This window comes from Podarcis melisellensis (assembly GCF_964234715.1).
Source record: "Podarcis melisellensis genome assembly, chromosome: 6".
NCBI lineage: Eukaryota > Metazoa > Chordata > Lepidosauria > Squamata > Lacertidae > Podarcis > Podarcis melisellensis.
Window position 1 is genome coordinate 63,731,944 of NC_138538.1, and position 14,438 is coordinate 63,746,381.

Genomic DNA, 14,438 nt, shown 5'->3' on the forward strand with positions numbered 1-14,438 from the left:
GGACATTGGTCTGCGCGTATTTTGTGGTAAGCACATAAGATAAGGTACTGGCGTGTTTTCTCTGTTCCCCTAGAGATCCAGGGTCATCCCTTGCCGTGACTGATAAAGGAGAGAGATTGTTTTGGCAGCTGTGTCCTTGTTATGCTTTTTTGCTCAACAGCTCAAGTTTTACGCATTTTAGAGTGCTCTCTTTTGAAAGAACAAAAGGGGGGTTGAGTCAGTTTTAAACTTACTGCACAGAAACCCATTCCTTCACAACTAAAACAACAACAAAGATAATTCTACAAACTTGAATTCTGCCTATTCCACCTTAGGTAACCATTTGCTACAGATCTGCTGCTCCAGAAACAGCATATGCTATAATCATCAGGGCTTTTATTCAGCTGGAACTCCATTTTGGCACCTTTTAGGTGGGCGCCATTGTCATTCTAAGAGAATGATGGTGTTTATGGTGAGTTCCAGCATCTCTTTTTCTAGAAAACAATAGCACGGATCATCATCATCAAAACTTTTATTTATCTTCATTGAAGCTCTGTGTGATCTCAGCTATGTCAATTAATGGCTTGCAAAGTGGCACTTAACTTTGTGCTAATAGTTACCATCAACCCTACAGCATTCAAACTAAAAAGTAAATTAGTATCATAATAGATTATATGGAAAAAATATAAATCCTGTTGATTAGCAACAATTTTTAAATTAAAAAAGTCATATACAAATTATGAACATTTCTTTATGTGTTCATTTATTGTTAAGGTTTAAAATAAATTAACCATACATTAGCAGGTACTCTGTCAAAGTGTTGTTTAGTTCTTCATGCTCAGTTCTTAAAGGATGCTTAAAATTTTCATTGAAAGGAAACGCACAATACAGTAGTACCTCAGCTTAAGTACTTAATTCATTCCGGACATCCGTTCTTAACCTGAAATTGTTCTTAACCTGAAGCTTTAACCACTTTAGCTAATGGGGCCTCCAGCTGCCGCTGCGCCGCCAGAGCACAATTTCTGTTCTCATCCTGAAGCAAAGTTCTTAACTTGAGGTACTATTTCTGGGTTAGCAGAGTCTGTAACCTGAAGCGTCTGTAACCTGAAGCGTCTGTAACCTGAGGTACCACTGTATTCTATTTTAGAAAGGATGCAGGATGAAAGGAACTCTGCACACTGGAGGGAGTCAATTCAGTAAAAAAATCTATTCAACAAAGGACTTCCTTTATTATCTCTTCTTCATAGATTAGAATTATTGAATCATAAGAGTCTGAAGGCATTTGTATGCCTAGTCCAACCTTCTTGATACAGGAAATCCAGAGATGGTTCTCTAGGCTCTGCTTGGAGACATCTGGTCTTCACCCCTAGGTTGCTGGTTCCATTGTTGAACTGTTCCTGCCATTAAGAATTTTCTCAGCTGAAATATATCCACCTATAATGTAAGCCTGTTGAATCTAGTACATCTTTGGGCTCTTCTGTGAGACAGCCTTTTGTGTATTTGAGAAATGTTATTGTGTTCCTTCCCAGCCTTCTCTTCTCCAGAATAAACATGCCCAGTTCCTTAAACCTTTCCTCAAAAGACTTGTTTTCCATATTGCTGATCATCTTCATTGTTCTGATATGAACTCATTCTAGTTTGTCTACATCTCCTTAAAATTTAGTGCCCAGAAATTGACACAGCATTCAAGATGAAATTCGAGTAGTTCAGGGTAAAGTGAAACTATTATTTGTCATGGCATACGTTGCAGTGTTGACACTGAGGGAGTTGAGTGGAAAAAACTGAGGCAAGCCAAGAGTTCAGAGGGAATCTATGCACCTTTAAACTTTTGTGTATGTGTAAGATGCAGCTGATCTGATAGGTTGCTGTTAGGACTAGAGTTTGTTAAAAATTGTATCCCAAAACTACTTATCCTGGATTAAAGAAAGCAGCTTGAGCATGGAAAAACCAGTGGAGTACGACCACTACATCTTTCTGAATTGGCTTTTAGTCCGCTCTATAACCAAATATCACCAGGTGGCTAGTCCATAAATTTTTGTAGATTGAGGGCCATGGACAATCTTTCAGGGGATGCACATCAAAGTGGATGTGGCCAAGGGTAAAAACAGTTGTGGCCCAATGACAATGTGGTAGTAATGGCCAACTTTATGTAAAGCAAATTTGAGGAACTGGAGTTGGGGGTACTTACAAAAATACCTTGAAGGCATCACAGAATCACAGCATGGTACTTGTGAGCGTGGTTAATAATAATAATAATTACAACAACAGCAGGTTATAGGTACATGGGGGAATCTTTTTTTTTTTTAACCACAGTACCACAGTGGTGTACCTATGGGAACAGCTAGTAATGTGTACAAACAATTTTTTGGCAAGATGTACTGGAAGAACACACAAAAAACTTTAAAGAATCACAGTATCACTGAACTCTGTACTTCTCTGTTCAAAGCAAATTTGGCTTCCGGTGTCTTCCTTCACTGAACTTGTAGAGTGTAGTTCTATAGCGTTAACATATAGGCAGGGCAAGAAATACCCAGTAAATTGGTCTATTTTTTTAAGGAGGAGGAAGAAGAGGAAGAAGATCAGAAAGGCTTTGTACTAGATGACATCTATAAATGTAGACAGGAATTTTTGTGCGTGCGTTTTAGCAGTGTTTTCAGCCTGCCATGCAGTTATTACACTTAAAAGGCAAATAACCTGAAATAACTCATCTACTTCAAATACAAAAACCGCATTTAGAAAGGTTAAAAACAATTGGCTCCAATCTCAGACAGAGGCGTAAATTTAGTATGTGCCCAAGGAATCAGTGCTGCTCTGTAGAAATAAATAAGTCCCTCAAGTCAAATACATGTTTTGATTTGCAGTGGAGATTTACAGCTACCCAAGCAGGGCAGTGAAAATGCTTGCCACAAGCTGCATCAATGCATTTTTGCATAGTGCTCTCACCCAGTACTTACAGCAAGGCTAAAAGAGAAAAAAACAAAACAAAACAAGAACCCTGATGCAGTTCCTAATTGCTTGGAATGCAGCTGAACAATGACAATGTTCATTTCTTTCTCTTAAAAACACACACACCAGCCCTCTTTTCCCAGCTGCTTTCTCTCTCCAAAGAGAGAAAGCAATCTTGACATGTTTAAAATAATAATACGAAATAAAAGCCAGAATGATTGCTTTTGTTACAGAGCCTTTTATGTTCCACGTTGGGAAGAGTATCACATAATGACACTACTTAGGGAGCTCTGCTAGAGCACATTCAGTCTAAAGTGGCGTACAAAATATTAGCCAATTAATCAAATATATTTCAATTTTCATTTCCCTAACCTTAAGAACGCTATTAATGGAACAGAGCTGAGATGGTCACTTCAGTGGCAAATACTGAAATAAACAATTTTGCCAGATTGGAATTTTGGATTCCAAACAGATTCTTCTAAATGGCTTCCCAAGTGTATTTCTCTATATAACACACACAATATGGTGGGTTTACTTCAGGGGTCGGAAACCCCAGACATGGGGCTGTCTTTCTGGCCCTCATGACTCTTCTCAACCCACAGTTCCACCCTAGTTAATAGTTACTACCCCTTTGTGGCTCTGCTCCACACCCTCCTTGAGTACGCTTACCTGGCCAGAGTGTTTCTTTCATCTGTGATAAGGCCTCTTTTTTGCCTGAATTAAGGTGTGTGTGTCCTTATGACCACATAGGAAGATAAAAAGGCAAGACAGACACCAAACTTTGGGTGAACTGGGTCACATTTATTTATTTAAACCCCAAATAGATCTACATGGGGAAAACAAGGTGTGGAATTTAACAAATAACCAAAGTGTGGACAAGTCAACCATGCCATGGGTCAAGAGGAGCCCTTCTTCTAGCCCTTCCCTTAAGCCCTACCCATTCAGGTGAGCAGGGAGGTCCACCTGATCCAACCACTCCAGGAGCCACACCCCTGGCAAGGTGATACATCTTGGTCCCAAAGGTGCCTGCTTGCCAGTGAGCCCCACAGTCCTGAAAGCAGTTCTCAGGTCTGTATCCTTCCCTTTTAAAGGTACCTAGGGGTGCTCAACAGAGTTTAAGTAGCTCATAATGTATTGCACCTGCCTACTAATATGGCCGGTTAGTGGGGGGTGGGGTTCTTATTTTTTGCCTTATTTATTGGGGGGGATTATATCCTAACCTTAATTATTTGCATATATTTTTACTGACTTTAAAAGTTTTGGATTTAAGTTTGTTTGTTTGGGTTTACTAAGATTGTGTTCTTTGTATGTTGTCTTGAAAACCTTCAAAAACAGACTGTGTTTTCTAGCATTTCAACTCTGGCCTCATCCCAACAGTCTAACTCTCAGCCTGTTCCATCATACTAGCTGTCATGCTCAGCTGCTGGGGCTCTGTCTGCTCAAAGAGATGCAATGTTTCCATGTCATCAAATTGGCATGAATTATATTAACACAAGGCACTCGAGGTTAATGCCATGGCATGGAAAAATGATTTGATATTGGACAAAATCAGGAGGGCAAAGAAAGTGTGGTTATGTTTGCACCTGAATTTTGTTAAGCCAAGCTACCCACCATTTGCTCAGGGCCAGCCCTACCATTAGACAGAATGAGGACGTTGTGGTGAAAGGCATGCCATGCAACCTGCCCTGTACTTCCTAATCTAGTTCCATACTCTGTGTTGAAGGAAGACCCAACTGCTACTCTGGTTGGCCTCTGTATGTTGAATTGGGGGTGGGGAGGGTGCCGTCTTATTATTTTCAGATATATATATATATATATATATATATATATATATATATGCAGGTTTTGGTGTCCTCGGGTGTCTTCCCGTGTAAAAGTTGGGGTGTCTAGGCGACGTTTCGCCTAGACACCCCAACTTTTACACGGGAAGACACCCGAGGACACCAAAACCTGCATTCCTGTACCCGTGAAAATACGAAAGCAAATATATATATATATATACACACACACACACACACACACACACACACACACACACACACACACATCTTGGACTGGCACTGCCCCTGCCATAGTCTTCTCTTCCAAATGGCATGCTCTACATATGAGTGTCTCCTACCAATAGCAATTCCCTTCCGCAGCCATCAGCCATTCTGCATGCAGAACACTGTACTTGTAGGAGGGCTATGAAGAAAACACTAAAGAACCTTAGATCATCAGATCCTCATGGACAGGATCCCACTTCTTTTAAGATATTCATCGTTCCCTCCTGTATATTAGACTGAGAGACTGTAATTGGCCAAGGGCATTGAGTGGGGTTTTGAATAAGTTCTCCCTTGTGCTCATCCAACACTTTAACCCAGACTTCCCCAAAGGTGTCTTCTGTTTGTTTTGGACTACGGCTCTCATCGTCCCTGACCATTGGTCATGCTCGCTGAGCCTGATGGGAACTGTAGTCCAAAACATCTAAATAATATCATGTAGACTACCTCAGCTCTAACTGCTATATTATGTACACTAGCTCTTTGTATTTCTCTAAATTTACTGCATAAATAACGAAACAATGAAATTAGTGAATAGCAAAACAATTACCACTGTCATCTTTTGTGCATGCATGAATAAAAACGAGTATACAATTTGAAGTACCTTGTGGAGTCCCTTCTAACTGTAAAGAACATGAGTCCTCTGTTTCCTTCACAGTCATCTTGTATTTAATTAATTGTCATTCTAGCTTAGCAGAAAGCTTTTGTTTTCAATAAGGGTGCCCCACCCGCTTTGTGCTTCTCCATCTTTCCTTTCAGTGTGTTACTGGAAGTTCAGATAATTATAGGGAAAGGTTTTCAAACATACACATTTTCTAGCTGACACATACTCAGCTCTTGATGTGGTCTATGCCTGTTCTCATTAAATTTTATACACAGCAAACCTGAACAAAAAGCTTGTGCAGTGTTAGGGAACAATGATTCCCTTTTGCTGGTAAAAAGGAGATTTATAGAGAAAATCACTTGAACCTGACAGTCACTGACATAATTTTTTAGTTTATGAAAAGTGAGTGGGACCTGATGAACTCCCCCCTCCTTTCATTTGGAAAGCTACTATTTTTCTTGTCTCAGAGTGGCAAGTGTGTAATGATGATTGTGATAATTAAAACAATCCTATCTTTCACTTCATATAGTTCACATTTCTAAAATGATTTCTCTCTCTCTCTCTTTTTAAAAGTATTATAATTAAACCTCTGGAAAACCAGATTTAGGAAACTGTGGAGATGTAATGATGCTCAAAGGGTAAAAGACCTGATAGATGCAGAAATTTTCAGATGTCTCTCCTCTTTTTCCCCTCCCCTACAATGCTGAGGTGGATGGATGGACCACTGGTCTGAGTATACAGTGGCTTCTTATATGTTCCCAGTATGACTAGTTTCTTGATTCCAGATTTTTTGCTCTTCTTGCAGCAAACATGTGGTACCTCACATTTTTCACCTGGGATGTTATGCTTTTTGTTTTTAACTGTTTGGTGTTGTGGCAGACATGTTTCATATTATGCTTGGAGTATATTTTACTTCTAGTTTATTGACTGCGAGGGAAATTGTAGCAGCTTTATATTGTTTTTATGCTGTTGCTATCCTAACGGTGTTATATAAGCCGCCTTAAAAGTATTGCCTTCAGAAAGGTTGCATAAAACTCTTTTAAAATAAATGAATAAACAGACAAAGAAACAAACAAACAGAATGGTCTATTTGTCCTGAACAAAAGATAGATATTCCAGTGGCAACAACATGCTCCCGGATCCTGATTCAGAATACAGATTATTTTGGACTCAGTGTGTGCTTCGTGAGCATTTACCTCAGAGGTCTGAAACAGATATGTGCAATCCTTCCTTGTACTATGCAATTACAGTTCTATACAATCAATCTGATTGTTCTGAGCATCGTTTTTTGTTCAACTATGTTTGTTTTATGAAGTTTTGGGAATGTCACCAGGGAAATCTTTTGACTTTTCTTTTTTTCTCCCCCCCTTCTTTTTAAAAAAGATATCTTACTAGTTAAAAATTGAAGCCTATCAAGAGTATCATTTTGGGCTCAGATCCATTGCTTTGATTGGCAGGCCTCTCATTGCTTTAGGCCAGTTGGCCTCAAACAGTCAGTGATGTGCCACAAGGGAAAAATATGGAAATGTGAATAATATCTGACAATATTCTCTCTATTCGTGCACATTTCTTTAAATTTTGTATCTCAAGGTGGTCTGCTTCCCAAAAGTACCTTCATTTAAAATAAAATATTTGTTATACTATAATTAATGTAAGGTTATTCAAATGTCTTATTTTAAAAACAGAATTTGTCTTTTCAACTTCAGTTTTTCTCAAGTTCTTAACAAATTACCCACTTTGTTGCATAATATGTAAACTGCCCCTCATTGCATTTCTTAAAAAAAAAAAAGCAATTTTTTTCCTTTAAAAAAGGGACGTGTTGTTTATTTGCCTGAAATACTTTGTGGGAATACAAAGAAAATCTGGAAGGTTAAAACTGTGGGGAATGAAGAACAATAAAAACACCTGTGTACAGAAAACACATAGCCTGAGAGTTCCAATATATTACAGCCAAATTAATGCATAGCCCATTGAAAACTAACTCTGGGTGTCAGTCAAGCTAACTTTCTGTACATTTTTTCCTCATCAAGTTTATATATTGTAGTCTTTGATAGACATTAAATTCTGTGACTCTGTTGTAACAGTTACTTTCCTTAACTACTTAATAAACAATGGCATCACATTTTTCATAAATGTATGGTGAATTTGCATTTCCTTTGGTTGATGATCTCACAATGATATTTATTTAAAAAAAGAAAGAAAGAAAATTAACCAAAGCATTTTGTTAACTTGATAGAATTAGTAGTTATTATTAGCTTACCAAAGCAATATAAATGTAAAGGCAATATTTAACGTTAAGTGCCTCTTTTCTTTGAGATTAACAAATTTAATTTCAAATTCTCTCTTCACAAGCAGCACACTGGCTGAAGGCAAGCTGTAGAACCAACGACAAAGGTTATTACATTTTTGAAATTATATTTTAAGGATGTTTAATAACTGTGAAGAAAATACTTTTATGACCATGGAAACTGGAAGAGATTAAAGAATGAGAGACAAGTTATATTAAAAAACACACAGTGAAAGCTCCTTTTCTTATCATCTCTTCTAGGTCCAGCATGGAATAAAATTCTGCAAAGTTGATTGAAGACAAACAGTTCCAAAAACTGTGAGGCAAATCTTCTCTAAGGAACTGATGTCTGTTGCTAGTGGAGGCATGATGCCCTTCGTAATGTCCCCCTTCCATATTGCATACCCTTCAACTGTTCCGGGAAAACCAGGGCATCCCATTTGTGTGTGAGAGAAAGCATGGCAGCCATTTTGAGTACCTTCTAATTCTTGCACCCAGCAAGGGTTAAAAACTAATGGAAGATCAGTTGCTGGAATAGCCAGGTAGTGGCCTAAGCATGGGTCATTAAGGTAACAAAGGAAATAGCTCTGCACCAGAAGACAAATAGGTGGGCCTCCTCTCCCTCAAATGACCAGTAGTTAGAAAGGCAAAGTATGTGAAGTATGTGAGCTAGAAGATAGAAGCAGGAAGACAGAGCCATGCCTGATTTCTGCTGGGATCCAAGGCCGTGGCTATGGGAGAAACAAGACCTTCTTGGGGTGTAAAGGCTGTGAAGCCCTCCATCGTAGGCTCTGTTTGTATATATATACGTAACCATATATCATAAAGACACCACAGTCCCTCATTCCAAGGAAAGTGAACCCTGGCTAAGTGCAAGGAACCCCTGGAATCTTGCACAGCTTGGAGATTGGGGTGGCATGCAACAATAAGAATTGCTGATAAATTCGTCCTATCCCATTTCCACATGGATTTTTGTTATGGGAAATCCTTAAAAAATGGAGGTGTTCTGAGGGCTGACTTTTTCTTTTTCCTTTCCTTTCCTTTTTCTTTTATACAGATATTACCTGCCTGGAATGGCTAGTGTGTCGGGCTCCTGGAACTCAGCTTGAAAATGTGGCTGGCTTCTTTCCTGGGAGCAATGCACCATAATATTCAGGGATGGTAAATAGAGAGAGGGGCATTCATATTCCCCCGCTGCCCTTGAGAGCTTACCAGGACATTGCGTGTGAGGCCGGGGGGGGGGGGATTGCTCTGGTGGGTCTACGCTTTCATCCACTTTCGCAATTCATAGTACCACTATAGCAGAAGTGTGTATCACTTAAGAATAGATAGATAGATAGATGATAGATAGATGATAGATAGATAGATAGATAGATAGATAGAGATGATAGATAGATAGATGATAGATAGAGATAGATAGATAGATGATAGATAGATAGATAGATAGATAGATAGATAGATGATAGATGATAGATAGATGATAGATAGATAGAGATGATAGAGATAAAAATAATTGTCCAGTAGCACCTTGTTGTTGTTGTTTAGTCATTCAGTCGTGTCCGACTCTTCGTGACCCCATGGACCAGAGCACGCCAGGCACTTCTGTCTTCCACTGCCTCCCGCAGTTTAGTCAAACTCATGCTGGTAGCTTCGAGAACACTATCCAACCATCTCGTCCTCTGTCGTCCCCTTCTCCTTGTGCCCTCCATCTTTCCCAACATCAGGGTCTTTTCCAGGGAGTCCTCTCTTCTCATGAGGTGGCCAAAGTATTGGAGTCTCAGCTTCAGGATCTGTCCTTCCAGTGAGCACTCAGGGCTGATTTCCTTAAGAATGGAGAGGTTTGAAAGTAGCACCTTAGAGACCTACTAAGTTTGTTCTTAGCTTTTGTGTGCATGCACACTTCTTCAGATACACTGAAACAGAAGTCACCAGACCCTTATATATAGTGGGAGGGTGGGGTAGGGTTTTTTTCCAGGAGGACAGTAGGAGATGGGTGATTGACTCATCGTCTGGACAATTATATATATATATATATATATATATATATATATATATGCAGGTTTTGGTGTCCTCGGGTGTCTTCCCGTGTAAAAGTTGGGGTGTCTAGGCGACGTTTCGACGAGGTCTCACTCGTCATCTTCAGGCTGGTGCTTTCGGCTTCTTGTTACTGGAACAGAGCAGGATCTCAGTGTTTGAGTTCCTATAAATACTGTTGAGGGGGTGTGGTGTATAGCCTCCAATGTTCTGGGCAGAGAGGAAGTTCCCAGGCTAGTGTGCCTTTTCTTCTTTTGTTCCTTAATTACTTGAGGGATATCTTGAGTGATTTCTTGAGTGATATCCTGAGTACCACTTAGGTGGGTCATTAGGTGTGGATTAGTTGCTAAAGTCTTTGTGTCTTGACCTCTTGAACTTTGTGAAGAGTTTTTCTGAGAAGATGGCTGTACTGCACTTAGTTGTGCTCTGGCTTGGCTTCGTGTATAGGGGCGAGCTGTGGTTTTGTGGCCTGTGTCAGCCAGATCTGTGTAGGGATTGCAGGGGGGTGCAGCATCCGGAGGTGCCACCATGGTTTGGCTACTGGATGGTGTCTGTAATTTATCTGTGGAGAGGGTCTGGGTTTGGGTCTGGTGTGGTTGATTGGTGATGGCGTTCTGTGTGCCTCTGGATCTGGTGTCAGTTTTTGTGGGGAGGGCTAATTTCCAGATGTCTGGCAAGCGGGATGTGTCGTCACGCTTGTTCATGTTGTGAGGGTGTTTCTCTATCTCGATGGCTTCCATGATTATTCTCTTGTGGTGATGTTCCATGTTAAAGAGCAATTTGGAATCTGCAAAATTAATTTCGTGTCCTGTTTCTTTCATGTGTTGGAAAAGAGAGGAAGTTTTTTCTTCTTTTTTGACGGCATTCTTGTGTTCTGCGATACGTGCATTTATTCGTCTGTTTGTTTGTCCAATGTACGTGGCTGGGCAGACTTTGCAGGGTATTTCATAGACCCCTTGGTTTTCCAACTGGATTTTATCCTTGGGGTTTCTGAGGATATTGGCTATTTTTTGGTTGGTGCAAAAGGCTGTTTTGATATTGTGTTTATGGAGGATTTTGCTAATTTTATCTGTAGTGCCCTTGATATAAGGAAGGAGGGCCATGCCATTGTTTTCTTCTGTGTCTTGGTTTTTGGGGGGTGTTTCTTTTTGGATTAGCTTCGTAACCCTGTTTTGCTGGTATCCATTGGCAATTAACACATTTGAGAGATTCTGTAACTCAGTTGTCAAGTGGTCTTTGTCAGCCAGGCGTTTGGTTCTGGAGATGAGAGTCTTGGCTACGGAGTTTATTTGTGCAGGGTGGTGGTGTGATTGTGCATGTAAGTAGCGGTTGGTGTGTGTTCAAGAGGTGTGTGTTCAAAGTTCAAGAGGTCAAGACACAAAGACTTTAGCAACTAATCCACACCTAATGACCCACCTAAGTGGTACTCAGGATATCACTCAAGAAATCACTCAAGATATCCCTCAAGTAATTAAGGAACAAAAGAAGAAAAGGCACACTAGCCTGGGAACTTCCTCTCTGCCCAGAACATTGGAGGCTATACACCACACCCCCTCAACAGTATTTATAGGAACTCAAACACTGAGATCCTGCTCTGTTCCAGTAACAAGAAGCCGAAAGCACCAGCCTGAAGATGACGAGTGAGACCTCGTCGAAACGTCGCCTAGACACCCCAACTTTTACACGGGAAGACACCCGAGGACACCAAAACCTGCATTCCTGTACCCGTGAAAATCTACGAAAGCATATATATATATATATATATATATATATATATATATATATATATATATTGCGTCAGATCAACATGGCTACCTACCTGAATTAAGAATAGGAGACGGGGTTGCTGGATCTGACCAACAGCCCATCCAGCCCAGAAACTTATTCCCACAGCAGCCAACAAGGTGCCTATGGGAACACCACAAACAGGATCAGAACACAAGAGAATTCTTCCTACCTGAAATTCCAAGCAAGTGGCATTCAGAAACATACTGCCCCCAACTGGGAGAACATAGCCATAGCCTTATCCCCTATGCATTTGTCTAATCCTCTTTTAAAGCCATCACTACATCTTGTCAGAATAAATTTCATCCTTTAAGCTATGCACTGCATTTGTGAAGTCCGGCCTTACCACAACACAGCTGTGTAGCTGACTGAAAGCATCATAATGACACAAAAGTTTGGAACTTGAGGCTACATTGAGGCCACCCCATAAATAAAATCTTACTCAAAGCTTTGATCACAACACATCTGTACAAGAACAGAATCAGTGCACATCTAGGATTAGGCTTGTGTAAAACCAACAGTGGCACAGTTTGAGAGTGTTCAAATTCCACTTTGTGTTTGTACACGATTTCCTTTACCTTTCAAAGAAGACGAATAAGCATAAAGGTATATTTACATTGCTGACTGGCATTGCTATTTGCAGCCTAAAACTGAGGAGAATTTCTCTATGCATACATGCATTGGTTAGCCCCAGTGTCATGTTGACCGGCTAGTGAATGATGAAAGGGCCGGAATCACCCACAGGTGTCTTAAAGATGGAATGATAATAATAATTAAAATACTCTGCTGATGTTCCAAATAGTTTTTGCCCGATCGCTTATATCCTGTAGTTTGTGGTAACGAAGGCAAGGAGTCGCTGAATGAGGAGATGGCATCAGCTCTGTAGCAGCTGGAACTGGGATAACCCAAGAGGATAATTCATGTGCTGAAACAAGAGCAGATGTCAATAAAGACAGCTTGTCTGGTTGTTCAGTAGCATGTGTCAATGGGACAGGCTTGTCAGACAGCCTGTGTTGTGAAGTCCTGTTATCTGTCTTAATCATTTGTATGGGGGAGGTGACACTTTGCTGCAGGCAATGAGAAAAATGGGAATGCGGAGTAAGGACTGCTCAGAACAAAGCAATTTGTCATATTTCACTCTTTCAGTACTCTCGCAGGGCCACTACGAGCTTCTGGCTGACCCAAACTCATTTCTGCGTATAGCCCGGTGATTATTAACAGGACCGTATAGCCTGCAGGGGTAATCAAAAAATCTTAGTGACATTCAGGACTCTCACTTTTGGAGAGGGGGGTTAGGATTTTATGTAGCCCCTTCCACCCTCTTGCAATGGCTTCTTGCAGCCAAAGGATCAGAGCTCTTATATACTGATCACCTTGCCCTGAAGATAAAATCCCAGATTTGTCCTCAGAGTCCTTAAAAATGTAGCACAGCGCAAAGAGGAATCAAACAGGGGGGCAATAAACAACACAAATGATAGTACTTTTCCTACAGTGAGAAAATGAGTCTGTGCAATGCTCTGCTGGAAGGGGGGAGGGGAAACCTGATGGGGAGTCTCCAAAGGGCTGAGGGGCATCACATAGTTTCTCCCCACATTGCCCATTTATTCTCACAAAAAATAGGTGGAGTAGGTTAGCCTCAGAGACAAACATTAGGCCAACGTCATCCAGAAAGTTTTAGAGCTAAGGTATCTATCTATTATGAGCACTCTGTCTACTATGCTACACTGGATCTCAGGAAAGATGACTGTCCTGCAGACTGCTACTAAGGCCTCCACCTCCGCCTCACTGTCAGCACTTTCCTCTCTCCAGCACCCAGAATGCTGCAAAACCATTGTCATGGGAGCCCTGGAGAACTAAGTTCCTTAAGCACCCTGTGCTTGGCATACTGCTGTTGCAGCTTTGTAGCTACCAGAGAAAGGACCAGGAGGATAAAGAAAAACCTGACACAAATATTCCAAGGAGATGGGGAAAAGAGAGTTCTTAGTCTTGTCCCATGTCACTCTTAAGTAAGTTTGGGGGAAGAAAATGGTACCGTACTAGTTTCATGTTCCTCACTAAGGACAAACTATATGTTACACTATGAAACCATCTCTTTGCCTGTGAAGCATCATACTTGTTACTCCTAGGACACTCTCCCATAAGTTAAAATGGCTGAAGGAAAACTTCTGAAGAAAACACAATAATGTAACCTTCAAGGAGAGATGAAGCATGAAAAAATGCATCCCAAAGAAGGCATGTTTTAAAATGTTAAGAGTGTGTGAAAACAAGTTTTCTGATAACAGAAGTGGCTGCAGACTTCTATAATTATTTATGCTTTGTGCCCTGATAGCTGTGAGCTGTCCCAGATCTGCTTTTTCCCTCCTCAGGAAGGACCTTTTGCTACATTTAGGGAAATCTCTAGAGCTTCTCCCTTCAGGGCTTAGCATATAGAGCAGTGATTTACAATCCCAGTGTTACAACATGGGTTGTAACCTGAGCACTTCTTGGCATTACATTAGCAACCTGGGTTAGACCAAGTCATTTCCAGCACTGCTTCCCTGTCCCCAGTCCCTAGATGATAGTTGTTACTTGCTTCTTGCAAGTGACCTGTGTTTGAAACCAGCCAAGTGCCAATGATGCATATTCCTTTGGTGGAAAGTGTTATTGTACGCTACAGGCAACTTCTGCTTTGTAGATGGTCCAAACAAGAAAATGTGCATCCTGATTTTCAATGCAATTCTATACACATATAGATAGAGCTATAAAATCAGAGAGAGATAGC

The 14,438-nt window shown here is 40.6% G+C and overlaps 1 pseudogene across 1 annotated transcript in view; it reads right to left on the bottom strand.

The window, feature by feature from the left end:
• The window catches only part of LOC309372191 (craniofacial development protein 2 pseudogene), a 208,970-nt pseudogene that overhangs the window by 168,782 nt on the left and 25,750 nt on the right, over positions 1-14,438 (bottom strand). The window lies entirely within an intron of this gene.